This window comes from Thunnus albacares, chromosome 8, assembly GCF_914725855.1.
Source record: "Thunnus albacares chromosome 8, fThuAlb1.1, whole genome shotgun sequence".
NCBI classification, from domain to species: domain Eukaryota; kingdom Metazoa; phylum Chordata; class Actinopteri; order Scombriformes; family Scombridae; genus Thunnus; species Thunnus albacares.
The window spans coordinates 18089153-18102768 of NC_058113.1; the positions used below are offsets into that span (position 1 = coordinate 18089153).

At 39.9% G+C, this 13616-nt stretch overlaps 1 long non-coding RNA gene across 1 annotated transcript in view; it reads left to right on the plus strand.

The window, feature by feature from the left end:
- Positions 1-8349, plus strand: part of LOC122987263 — a 143460-nt gene extending 135111 nt beyond the window's left edge. The window contains exon 5 of the long non-coding RNA XR_006404479.1: positions 4940-8349. This is a non-coding gene — a long non-coding RNA (uncharacterized LOC122987263). The remainder of the gene's footprint in view (positions 1-4939) is intronic.
- The last annotated feature ends 5267 nt before the right edge of the window (positions 8350-13616 follow it).

Here is a 13616-nt window from a genome sequence, read left to right on the forward strand (position 1 = left end):
ACCCCATGTGGAGCTATAAGCAGGTTTGCTGAATGGAATTGGTGGGATTAACATGTAAACAATAGTGTGGAAAAGGACTCACACACACATGTAGTGACACATTCACACATGAGAGTATGTACACATACACACAAAAACGCACTCACTGGCAGACACACTGAAACCAATCTGTGTGCTTGTGTCTGTTTTCTTTTTTTTTTTTTTTCAGAGGGAACAATGTGGTGCCCCTCTCATTTTCATGTAGATGATGAAAGAAACCCCCCTCACACACACACACACACACACACACACACACACACACACACGTTTGCAGTCCATCAATGCACATCAAAGGAGGTGATTGTGGTGGTAATTAAGGTCAAGTTCAGCATGTTTAAGAACTGATTACTTATGTTTCTTATTCATCTACACCTGATAAAATGCTGTCAAGTCGTTAAATGTATGTGTGTTCATTTCATTATTCACTTAATTTCAACACAAATTTTGTGTTTCTTCTAAATCTGGACAGGCTTTTATTACAAGTCATGTCACCAGTCATCATCTTTACAACATGTACAGTGAGCACATGTCTGAATGACATCTATTTCACTTCCCAGTATGACACGACTCTGGTCTTGTGAGGTTACAGTAGTTCCTTTGCTGTATTGACTTGAAGCGAAAAACACTCCAGCTGTGGCTCTTTCTTTTAAAACTGCTCGTGAACAAGTCTCTGGATTATAGTAATAACATTACTGAGCGTGTTCTCAGAGAAAACTGTACACGGGAGCTCCTGCCTCTGGGCTGTGAGTGCTACATCCTCCTGTGTTTCTCTGTGCGTCCTGAACGATGTTCTTTCAAACATAAATCACACTTCCAAGCAGTGATGAATTCTGAAGGGTTCCCATGATCAAGGTTATTGTCCTCGAGTGTGCACGCTGCCTCAGACTGCATCCTTCTATAAGCTAAGCCCTCCTTTGCCTTGGGACTTCACTAAATTAAAGGCATGCTGGCATCTCTTTCAAGACCTCAGATCTCTGTGAGTACCGCTGAGCAAACTTTTAGTGTCTGCACAGCTCCTGTGAATGTTAATGTTTTTAGGCTCCTGCACACAAGGCCAGACAGCCACTAACTTTGCTCTGTGAAGATACTGTTGTCAGAGGGCTCTCAAGTGCCAGATGAATGGCACATTTATGATTTGATTCACATAGGCTGATTGATTTATTTTACAGCTTTGCTACTTTTAAAAGTAGACCAGCCGTCATCAGCCTACACGACAACTCAACACAGAGTTAGGGAGGAAGGAGGAAGCAGGGGTAGATGGCTGGGTGTACAGAGTGTCTGACCTTTGGAGACACAGGAGGTCACAGTTTGAATCCTGTCGCCTGCCAATGGACATCATTGAGGGCGACATTTATGTAACATTAACCTCATAGTTTTAGTTGTCTAACCTTTATCAAACATTACGTGGTAGATCAGAAGTCAGGAAAAATGTGTTGTTTTGAAAGGCACTGACAAACTATGTTGTACTGTCAAACGTATCGTGGCCCAAAACAGACAAAGCACTAGGGATGGAAATTGATAATATTTTATTAATACCAATGCCGTTATCAATTTGGCTTATTGGTCCAATTCTTTATCGATTCCCTTATCGATTCCTGATCAGTACTCTATGTGGAAAAAAAGTAGGCCTACACAATTTTCAATGTTAAAGCAACTGTTTATTATCTCCACTGTTTATCAATGACCTTGCATGCAGATGAATATATGAAACATGACTAGTAGATAAGATAAATGGTCCACAGCCAAATGTTAACTGCATTAACTAATGAATTAATTAATTTGAAAGCATCTTACAGTGTCCTGCCTGTATGAGAATTACAAAATGAGGGGGAGGAGGATTGCTCCACTGTGTTTAATGTTAATGTTATATCTCCAGCAGTGGAGCAGCATCTCTGCTGTACCATTGCTGCACTGTTAGATCAGGGGAAAGCCATTGTTGTATAAAATGCTGAGCGGATGCAGGGCTTTTGAGGTGAAACAGACTGAGCACCAAGTTATTTTCTTCTTATTTTTTATTCTCTTCTCTTTTTCTCACCTCAGACTTGGTTTAAGTTGTTTAATGCTGCAGTGTGTGTTGGTCAGCTGGTCTCATCTCATTTGTTACTGCTGGAGTTCACTGCTGCGCTCCGCGGTGACGGCGTAGAAAGTTCACAATATATGTCACGTTCGTCTTGCAAAGGTTATTATTATACAGTCGTTAAATCAAAACATTGATGATGAAACACTGAAATATGATTTTCTAGATTCAAGGAACAATAATCACATTTTAGTAGGAGTTTAAAAATAAAGCCCCATATGTTTTGAGCCCAGCCCCTGTAGCAGAACGGAACTTTAGGTGTAGTTTCAGTTATTATTGGGGGGCGCAATAAAGCGCTGCACAAGCATGACACCTGTAGGATAAAGGTGCCAGGTTAGAAAGAGATTAGTTTTTTGCATGCAAGGCCTAGTGACTGGATGTAATGTGTGTGATTTATACTAACATCAGCTTAGTGGTGTATATAAAATATAACCATATATAAAATATATATATCATGAACAGGACATCACAACTATTGAACTCAAAGAATAACATTGGATCAAATCAGTGCAAATACAGTACACTGACATAATTAAGCACTCCTGCGCTTAGTCGTGCCATACTATAATCTAGGCTATGCTAGGCCCAGTTGTTGCAGTCTTTGGAGGGAGAGAGATGCCTTGCTGCTCATTGCTTGGTGAGCGTGGCTGGGAAGAGCTGTGGCTCTGAGGCTGAATTGTGTAGGTTTTGCTGGACAGTCGGTAATCCAGTCGTAGATCGGAGGGAAACTGGACGCTTCTGTGGTCTGTAGAGTTAGCAGCAAGCTTGGCGCTAACTCAGCTTTGTGGCTCCAGTTGCTTGTGGGGTCTGCTGGCAGACTTGTTTCGTAGTTACTGGCAATAAACTTGAATCAGGCAGGCTCTGTGTCACTGCCATTAAGAAGAGAGAGTTCTGTGTGTCGTCTGCCTTGAGCAGGCCACACTCAGAGCAGAGGGAGACTAACAGCTCTCAGCTGCACGACCCTGCAGTGAGGAGAGTGTGCATCTAAATCTACTTCTAATATTAAAAAAACTTTATGCAGGCTGTTGTATCAGCTCTAACTGAAGTATCATGAATAGAGAGATGATCATGCACTGGAATAAATTCACTTTCGTTAACTCTGTCTATTTTGACAAAACAAAATCAAACTTAGATGGTAAAGTTCAATCATTTAGAATAAAAACAATGAGGATCAATGATTGGTCATTCACAGCTCATTCACAACTCTGTCTGGCTGATGATTGGTCCACTGAACATGCTGCTGCTCTGTCCCACCCACTGAACAGTCAATCCAGAGAGCCACATTAGCGCTCAATCACTGAGAAATACTGACAACTCCCTTCAAGGAGAGGAGTTAAGGTCTGTCCCAAAAAGTCACTAGATATGTTGCTAACCGCTTTTTTGAAAAAAGTCACTAAAGGGGTCTGAAAAGTCGTTAAATCTAGCAACAATGTCACTAAGTTGGCAACACCAGCAGTGAGGAGAAAAAAAGAGCAGAGCCAGAGCTCTGGTTTTATTGACCTGGAGACATCATGAGTCACTTTGGGGAAGGTACACAGGGTGGAGTTCAGGTCTAGGTGTGAAAACCTGAGTATTCTGGGAAATTGAGTTGATTTATGGGCAAAGTTCAGTTTAAATCACACAAATGAACAAATTAGTCTTTGGACTTCCAGTGGTACCTACACGACGTTGAGTTGTTTTCAGTGTTACACAATGTTACTCATACTTGTTAGTAATGGCGAGTCAAACACCTTGACTTGATTGCTAAACCTTACTGGCTTCGTCCTTGTTCTTGTCTTATTTCTTCTAGATTAGTATATACTGTATATATGTGTGTATATGCTTGATAATTAAACTGTTATGACATTGTTCTTTTTGGTGCCTCGCTTGCAAGGTGTTTAATCAATTACGTGCGGAACACTGAGCAGCAGAAATTAGTTCCACCTCTAGGACTTCTATATATTATAGATAGGAACCACGTAATAGTACAGTGCCAAACTATAAACTTAACTGACAATGTGAAGCAGTTACAATTATGATTATCCTTACTCATCCTCTTTCTGATGGACAGGCTGTTCACTATATCTTTCTCTCTATGCACATACCTCCCTGACATACTTGGAAGTTGAAACTATTAACATCATTTTCCCTCATAAAATGGCGTGGAGAGCATCATGATAGAAATTAGAAATTTAGATTATTGGCTTGAACCATGATAAAAACACAACTGTTGGACACAAATGTTTGAGTCTGTTGCAAACTGTAATGTTGTGGTGTTTCTGTCAGTTTTGGCTCTTGTTTGTCATATTCTCATTATGTGTGTTTGCCCTACAATCTGGCAAAAGGCTATAGCTCATTGGGCTATGCCCATGGTTGTCATTTTATGACAATCATCTGCTATTTGATTACAGTCACCAGGTGTTTGCCACAAAGATGTCTGTGATTGAATACTATTAGTTGCTTAGTAATTCAGTTAGCCTTGAGATTATAATGAGAGGCTTGTTGACATTTGCAAAAACAATTAAATTATCACTATTGCTGATACCAAAACACTAACATCTGTTCATATCTGTACCATGGAAAGTAATTTTATATTTGCAATTAGGCAGGTCAACAGTATGTTGTACATAAACTACTCACTGGGTCAACCTACTCTAAAAACTTTTGAATTGTTATGTTAGAGATGGAAAAGTAGATCAATCCAATGCTTTCATTTTGAATTGTAAATCACTGTATTGTCAGGTTTATGTGCTTATTAGACACAAAATATCAGAATCATCTGGTGCTTGAGGAATAAGTTGTTAAAACATTGCATTGTCCTATACCTTTATTTCTGTATTACAGGTCAGGGAGAGCAGAGGAGTTAAACAAGGAAGGCCATGAGGCAGATGACTTACAGTAGGGACTACAGAAACAGGACCAAAACAAATAAACTTCAACCAATATCCACTCACCAGCTTTGGACTACAAAGAAGGTCCTTTCAGCAGAACTGGTTTGAGTCTTTTGAATGGTTGGATCACTCTGTTTGCATAAATACCACATTTTGCTACGCTTGCAGGCTCTGTGGGAAGCATCCCTCGTGAATCAACAAAGATTCTCTGATTAATAAAGTAGGCTTTTCAAATTGGAATCAAGCTTTGGAAAGTTTCAGTGAGCATGAAACAAGTTCAGGACACAAGGCCTCAATGCTTGCTTTGAAGAATTACAGAGCCAGTTCAATACAAGGCAATGTTATTGAGCAAATGAATGTGGCACATGTTAGTGAAATAATTGAAAGACAAGAATATTTGCACCGTATTGTTGCTGGAAGGCAAGGCATTTCTTTCTGTGGTCATGGGGGTCATTAGGGGAACTTTTTAGAATTGATGAAGCTCCTGGAGCAATTCGACCCCTTCCTCCAAAACTACAGAGTCCCCCTCTAATGCAACCTATCTGTCTCCTTCATCTCAAAATGAGATTATAGAGTGTTGCACAGATGAAGTGACCTCAAGTATAGTTGAAGAGCTGAAGTAATCAAAAATGTATGCAGTGATGGCTGATCAGGTAAGGGATGGTCATGTCGAGCAGCTTGACGTTTATGTGCGTTATGTCACAACTAACAGCACAATCAAAGAGCGCTTCATTGAGCTGTCCAACCTCAACGGTTTTAAATCAGAGTCAATCACAGATGCTATCAAACACCAGAATCAAAGGGTTTCAATAATCTTCTGTGTGTGGCTCAAACTTTATGGTGCATCTGTGATGAGTGGTGGAGTTAGAGGAGTTCAAGCTCACTTCCGTGAGAAACACCCTGAAGCAGTTTATGTTCATTGCTATGCACATGAACTGAATTTGCTACTCTGCGACACTTGCAGGGCTGTGGCCAGAAGCCAATGGCTTTTTTGAAACTTCGGGTAATGTTTTTTCTTTTTCAATTGTTTCAGTTGTGAATCATCAAACATTCCTTGACACACACAAACACTTGGGCTTGGAGAAGAGTGAATTTGTCCAGCTATCTAACACTAGATGGGCATGCCAGCTGCATTCAGTGAAAGTTGCGCTTGAAAATCTCACTGCTCTCTCAAGGTGCCTAGAAAGAATTGCAACACCCACCAGAGTCGGACTTCTGTCAAAATTCTCCACATTTTTTACAATGTGTACGTGCTTGTGATGTTCAGGAGTATACTGTGCTGTCCACCACAGAGGGGCCCCATGAGTATCTTCAGAAGGAGTCTGCGGACTTGGCACAAGGGACACTCTACAAAGATGCAGTGCTTGAAACACTGACATCAATGCGGAGTGATGAAATGGCAGCAAAGTTCTACAAGGAGGCAAAAGGCATTTGTGAGTCCAACAATATCTCAGAGACCCTATCAGGTCACCGGCGCAAGCAGACGCAGATGGATGACTAGACAAGGGCTCCTTGTGGTACTGAAGACCAGCTGAGACAGAAAATTTCTATCCATATCCTGATTGCATGATAAGTAAGCTGAACAACAGATTTTCTGGTTTGGGGGTAGAGCTAATAGAGGATTCAAGCTTGCAACCCAGCAGCGGATGGCTTCCTCACTGGAGATTCTCTAAGCCTTATTGCAACACATTACAACATCACACTTGATGAAGAGGAGATGTGTTGTAGAAAAAAACTTCTTGGCAAAGAAAAGGAAAGAGGGTGACATCTCTGACAAGTGCAGTGTGAACAAGCTCCTTGACCCTGACATGTTCCCCTCCCTGAGCTTAGTTTTTCAAGCAGCGCTAATAATACCCGTTAGCAGTTCCAGTTGTGAGTGCTTATTTAGTGCACTGCGTCGTCTCCACTCATGGCTAAGGCGAACAATGGGCCAGGACAGACTCAATCATTCAGCAGTTTTGTCAATAGAGGAAGAGATTCTCAGTGGCATAGATTCTAAAATGATCATTGATCGGTTCGCTAAAGTCAAGTCAAGGAGGTACTCCTTAATGATTCTCTCACCCTCTAAGAAGTAAAGCAATGGGGACAGTAAATGAGCAGACAAAAAAAGACAAGAAAAGTATCAGGAACAGACACAAAAACAAGGAGGAAGAAACAATCAGAAACATTAATTGCAGACAGAAAGGAAGAGAGGCAGAAAAAAGATCAAAAGAAAAATCTGGACAAGACAAAATGGAACAGTAAAGGAGGATGGACTGATAGCAAGAAGAGAGAACATGAAAAAGATGAGACAACAAAGACAGACAGTAGTAGAGTAGAGGAGGAAAGACCAGAATGGAGACTGACAAGATACATTAGCACCAACTGTTGAAAATAGGGGTGTGACAATATATTGTAATATCGAAATATCTCAGTATGAAAATGTGACAAAATGTATTGTTGACACGAAAAAATGTATTGTGACATCAGCTCATCTATTACTTCTTAATTATACCTCTAATGATACCAGCAGAACTGCCTTGAGAATGTCACTCAGCAAAACTTTTTATTGCCATTTATGACAAGATTATAAGGCTATAACATGTTACCATAATACAACATTTTGTTCACAATTTCATAAGAAATGGAAATAGAGTGAAAACGGCATTGTTATGCATCCTTTAAGCCTTTAAAATAATAGAAAATCTTTTTTCAATCATACATTTTCTTTATTCAAGTTTTGTTCCAGGTATAGTGAGAATATCGAATCTTATATCTTGTATCTTGTATCATATCAAATCATGTATTGAGTATATCGTCACACCCCTAGCTAGTAGAGAAGGGAGGCCAAACAATCCCCAGCTGCCCACAGACACCCCTACAAGGTCTGAGGTAAGCCCCAGATGTATTGGGCCAAGCCCCAGATGTTTTCAAGTCCTAGAAATGTCCCTGGTCTGAGCCCATGTGGTTCTAATAAAAATCAGGAATCAAGAAAATAGGTAACATTTCTGCCAAAAAAAAAAGCAGTGGCCTAATGGTCACAGCATCCCTGGTTCGATTCTGGTTCAAGATCTTTGTTGCATGACATCCGCCTTGCTCTCTCTCCACATTTCCTGTCAGTCTCTCAACAGTCAAATAAAGACCAAAACAAACATTTATCAGTTATCAGTAATTTATCACTTGTGTCTTACAAAAAAATACTAACATGAGAGTATTTGTGGGATTCCTTTCTCACTCCTCACAAACAAACACAGACTCCCACCTCCAAGCATATAACAGAGACAGGAACACAGGTGTGAGATGTAGGCAGTGATTATGGTTAATATTGAACACATATATTTGTGTGTGTGTGTGTGTGTGTGTGTGTGTGTGTGTGTGTGTGTGTGTGTGTGTGTGTGTGTGTGTGTGTGTGTGTGTGTGTGTGTGTGATATGCGTTGCAGCTTGCGGGGGATGTTAGAATGTGTGTGTGTGTGTGTTTTCGGAGGACCCCCTCTGTGTCACAACATGCTCTCACACACACTCCTATACTCCAGATGGTGTAGGTGACTCTCTCTCTCTCACACACACACACACACACACACACACACACACATACACACACACGTATACACACGCGTATACACACACGTTAAAACTGCTAGACAGACATATAGTAAACAGCGGAGATGTAAATGATTACAGATTGGTGACAGGATTTGATTAATTACTCTTGATGGAGGGTGAGTGATCCACATTATAGGCAAAGACACACACAGTTCTGCTGATATGAAAATATCAAGCACATGAACCTGTGTGCTTTGTGACACTGGCTCATTATGTCTCTAGAGCGATGACTGGAAAGAAAGAGAAAAACAGAAAAGATTAACTAAATGTAAAGACAAAGATACTGGGAGGAGATGAGCAATAACCCTGAGGCAGAGAAAGTGAGGATGGGAGACAATTAAAAAGAATAAAGGGTTTCATTTAATAATTTCTGAGATACCTTGACATTTGACTCCTACTGTACTTCAATAAGGAGTGTATAACAATATTTGTTGAGGTTAGCAACAGAGAAAGAGTTATTATTACTTTTCCATCTCTAACATAACATTACAATTATTATATTATATTTTATTAAGCTTATAGGACCTTATGAAGTTAGGAGATACAAGAGGATCCTCTAGAGTCGAAACACTGGCGGTGGAGTAAAGCCAGCAGAAACTCTCAGTTGAATCTCCCTGGACATCCAAAAGGTCATGACGGTGATCCAGGGACTGACTGGCTCGAGGAACATGGGCAGGAAGCTCATTGGTCAGATAATGGTGACATCAAGTTTGTGAATGTTGGGACTTTGTGGGAAAACAGAAGTAACAGAGAAGATGAGAATGGGAAGAAATAGCAGAAATTCAGAGGAAATTTAGAGGAATAAAGGCAGAGCATGAGAGAAAAGATGAAATTACAGTTTATTACAACTCAGATTTTATTTCTGCAGCTTTTGCCATCGGCTCTATCGGTTTTAATAACTTGAAATGTGGCATCATCGCTACAAATAGGTCAGACGGGGTAAAAAACAATAAAGTTGTAAACAAAACCTCAGGTTGGTCAAACATATTTGGGAGAGAAAATTAAGGTGAATGATAAAATTATTACCAACACTGTCCATCACAGTTTACACACAGACTTCCTGGTTCAACTTTGACCTACCGTGCTTACCGTAGTTGTGCTCACTCTTGGTTTTCCTAATGAGGGATTAAAAGCAACATTTCGGGTGCAAGCGACAGTAAGTGGCTAAACTGTTGGTTGTACAATGGTAAACCTAAATGATCGCATAACAGCTAATGTTTGTCATCACTGAACTTATTTTTATCAATGAGGCTTTGTTCTAAGAGCAAATACTCCCTGTACAATGTTATATTACCAATGACTAGAGCTACAAAGATAAACACCCAAGTTATGAGAAATTTTTATTTTATCATTCACCAATCTCACTATGACTAAAGGTTTCTAAAAGTTTTAGGAAGGAAGGCAACTCATTGAATTTTCATGATATTTTAGGCCCAAATTCATTGAAGGCTTTTTAGTCTTAACCATCCACTTGACTGCCTGGAGTTGTATTTGTTTATGCCACACCCTACACATGGATGTAGGCATATTTTCCTCTTTAAAAGTAAAGAATATTAGCAATTGTTGATAATTGTTGCAAATTATTTTGGAGACGAATGAGCGACAAATGTAAAAACTTTTCCCTCAGTTTGCCCTGTGACTAAAAGTAACCAACTTTAACAAGGCAGAAGTGATGAAATCAAACACTTCCTGTTCAGCAGACCAGACATTTGGGGTTTCTGGGGATTATACGAAAGGTCTACTGTGCAAAGCGGGAACTCTAATCATGTCATTCCAAAAACTTCGTGCCAGATACAATAGAACTATCCACAATGCATTTCAATGAAAATCCAACAAATGTGCACAAAGAAAGAATTTCTGTGCCCTCTATTTGTTGGAGTGAGTGAGTAAATGGGTCCCTTAAGGCCGAGCTATGTGACCATCGAGACAATGGGGTATTTTACAACTCCCTCCAGCCATTTAGACGGCTATTTCTAAAGCAGTGGCAGCCACTTTAGCCGGGGTCCCACGTGGTGCTGTGGGCAGATATAGATGGACAGGGCAATTACACTGGATTTTATACACACACACACACACACAGACACACACACACTTACATGCACTTCTAATCACACTGTGATTCCAAGCACCTTGGGAGGTGACCATGTGACATACACACTTACACAAACAACTGCCCTTTGTTTCATCTGTAAGCCTTCCCGTGTCATCTAACATGGTAATCTACGGCATCAATAACAGCAGTAATTAACATATGTCACACATGAACATCTGATACCAAAAATTAACCAGTCTGTCTCTGTCTTCTTGGCTCTGTTGTCTCTCCTTTAATCATTTAATATTATAAGACTTTAGCATCAACCCACCTTCTTAGCAGTTCAACACCTCCTCAGGAATATACAGTTTAATCAGCAACTTCATAAATCCTGATTCTACTTCCCTGGGTCATGGAAAGAAAATCTGAGATTGAGTGGTATGCCACTTAAAAATTGCTGCTAAAGATAGCACCGTTGCTGGCAGGACCTTTCTCGGTGTGTATCTGTGGGTGGTTTAGAAGCTCCCCTGAACCCCTGCTGTTATTCTGTAAAGAACCGAACAGCCTGCAGCCCGATAATGACTCTGTTCAATAGCTGCATGATTATACCTCTTTCTGTGGAATGTTTGTCTTTTTCCCCCCTTCTGCATTTTGTCTGCATCTCTCCTTTTTGTCTATCTCTTTCTTTCAGCTCCTATTCTAATTTTCCCTTTTTTCTCTTTTGTCGCTTGCTTCTTCCTCCTATTTGTCATTGTCTGTACTCCAATCCTTTCTCTCTCTTATTGATTGGACCAGAGTTCCTCACCCACAGACTTTACCAGCACTAACTAACTAACTAACTAACTAACTAACTAACTTACTCAGTCTGTCTCTATACAAAATCATGCTAAATACAGAGACTGTACTTACAATAAAAATAACAGCAAAATGCCTGATTTATTTATTTAACCCAAAGTAGTTTGTGTGTCTAAGTCTAACCAGATCATAACCATAGCTTTATCAGATCGCAAAAACGCCATATAAATAATTTTTGTATTTATCATATGTAATAGATTTGGAAGGCGCTGACTAATTATGTCATCCTGCCTTAGTTTGGAGGACTTGTTGTAAACGTACTCTGCTTCCTTTCTTCACTGTCTTCAAGTTTTTGGATTTTATTCTATTTTTTAAATTGACCTTCATGGCATATGAGTAAATGACATATCATCTGCGAGATGACCTTGTGTGTGTCTGTATGTGTACTATATGATCACTGCATCAGTGCCCGTCATAACTAATGCATGCTGCAACACACACTGTTAAACCCCTCACCTGATACGGCCTCCATCTTTCCTCCTTCAGTGTCCTTAGTAACCTTCTATTGTCTCTGTGTACACCTTCTATCATCTGCTAAGGCATGATCCTACACACACATAATCACAGACCTTGTGTGTATACTTCTTTGCACTCACACACACACATGCATCCAATCCTCTAACACTCACACATACACTCATAATGCATGCTATGGCATTATTATAACTTAATGCTAATCTTACAGCATCACATTATTAGCTTTTAATATATTCTGGGACACTATTAGCTGCTAACACTAATGCTGGGGCACTATTAATGCTTAATGCTAATGCAGTAACAGTGAGAGTCCTGAGCCAGCCCGCCCATCCAGGATTATGTGAAGCTTTATAATCCCTTGTTAGCTAGCAGCAGAGGCATACATCACACCTCCAAGCTAATCTGAGCACTGTGTGACAGCTACACCTCGACTTGTCCTCATCTACTCCTATAATCTACTCCTTCTGGGATAGTCGCTCTATCAGCTACTTTAGTGATGATATGTACACAGCAGGGCTGTTGTCAGGACAATCTTCCTTCAGTCTAAAGCAAACTACAGTATAAAGTGTGAAATATATATACTGTATGTCAGCATTAGCCTTTTTTTTGCCAGAGGGGTACAGTCATTATGGGCCCAATATCCACTTGATGTTATGTTGTTGCATTTAGAGTTTGGTAGTGTTTACTGTAAATGCCTCTAAACAGTGTTACTATCAAGCAAATGTAGTCTCACTGGATGGCCGACGCTTGTATTTTGATTTATTTTACTTTCAAATCTGTTCTCTGTTACTGTTGTCAAAGTCTCATCTTCTATGCGAAATAACTGCTTGAGTTACGCTACATGCTAATGATAACAAATGTCAGGATCATATTTTTTAAATTGTATATTATATATATATTATTTAGATATTTTTGAAGCAACATGCCTCCACCAGCGCAGCCTGTTGCATGTTTTTAAACACAGTGCTGTTTGGTTCATTATTATGTCTTTGCAGACATATTTTTGCACGTTAGCCATGTGCTAACTCTATCATTTTACTCCAGACAATGAGTCTCATGCAAGAACCACTTCTGCAAACAGATGAGTGGTTTAAGAGAATGTGTGGTATTCATCAACTTTCTCATTCTCAGAATTTACTCTGAAGGACAAATAAAACTTATGATGGTCTTTCTGCAGGTCTTTGTCCAGTATCACCTTCTGTTGCACCTGACAGTGAAACATCACCTACTGTATTAAAATCTCAGTGACCGACTGATGAACAGATGGAATTCATCAGGCTGAAATGAGCGATTTACAACAAGTCCAAGAGACAAGAGTCTGACTTTGAGAGTTGAATCTGACTTTGAGAGTTTTAAGAGAACAATACAAAAATGTTCTTGCATGATGCCCATGATTTAGCAAGACCGCCAGCGAGCTTCACACACTTTAGAGTTTCAACTATTCTGATTTTTTGATTCTGAAATTCAACAACAAAGGTTTCTCTCCTCTTTGGAAAAACAATAGTGGGCTCTGTCACACATTTGTTCTGCGTTGGGGCAAATGCAGTCAGGAGATCCATCTATCCATCCATCCATTTTCTATACCCACTTCTCCTATTCAGGGTCATGAGGGTCTGCAACCTCTCCTTGCACTAGGAGGTAAACTCTGAACAAGTCCCATTCTATTATAGTCTACTGTATGAA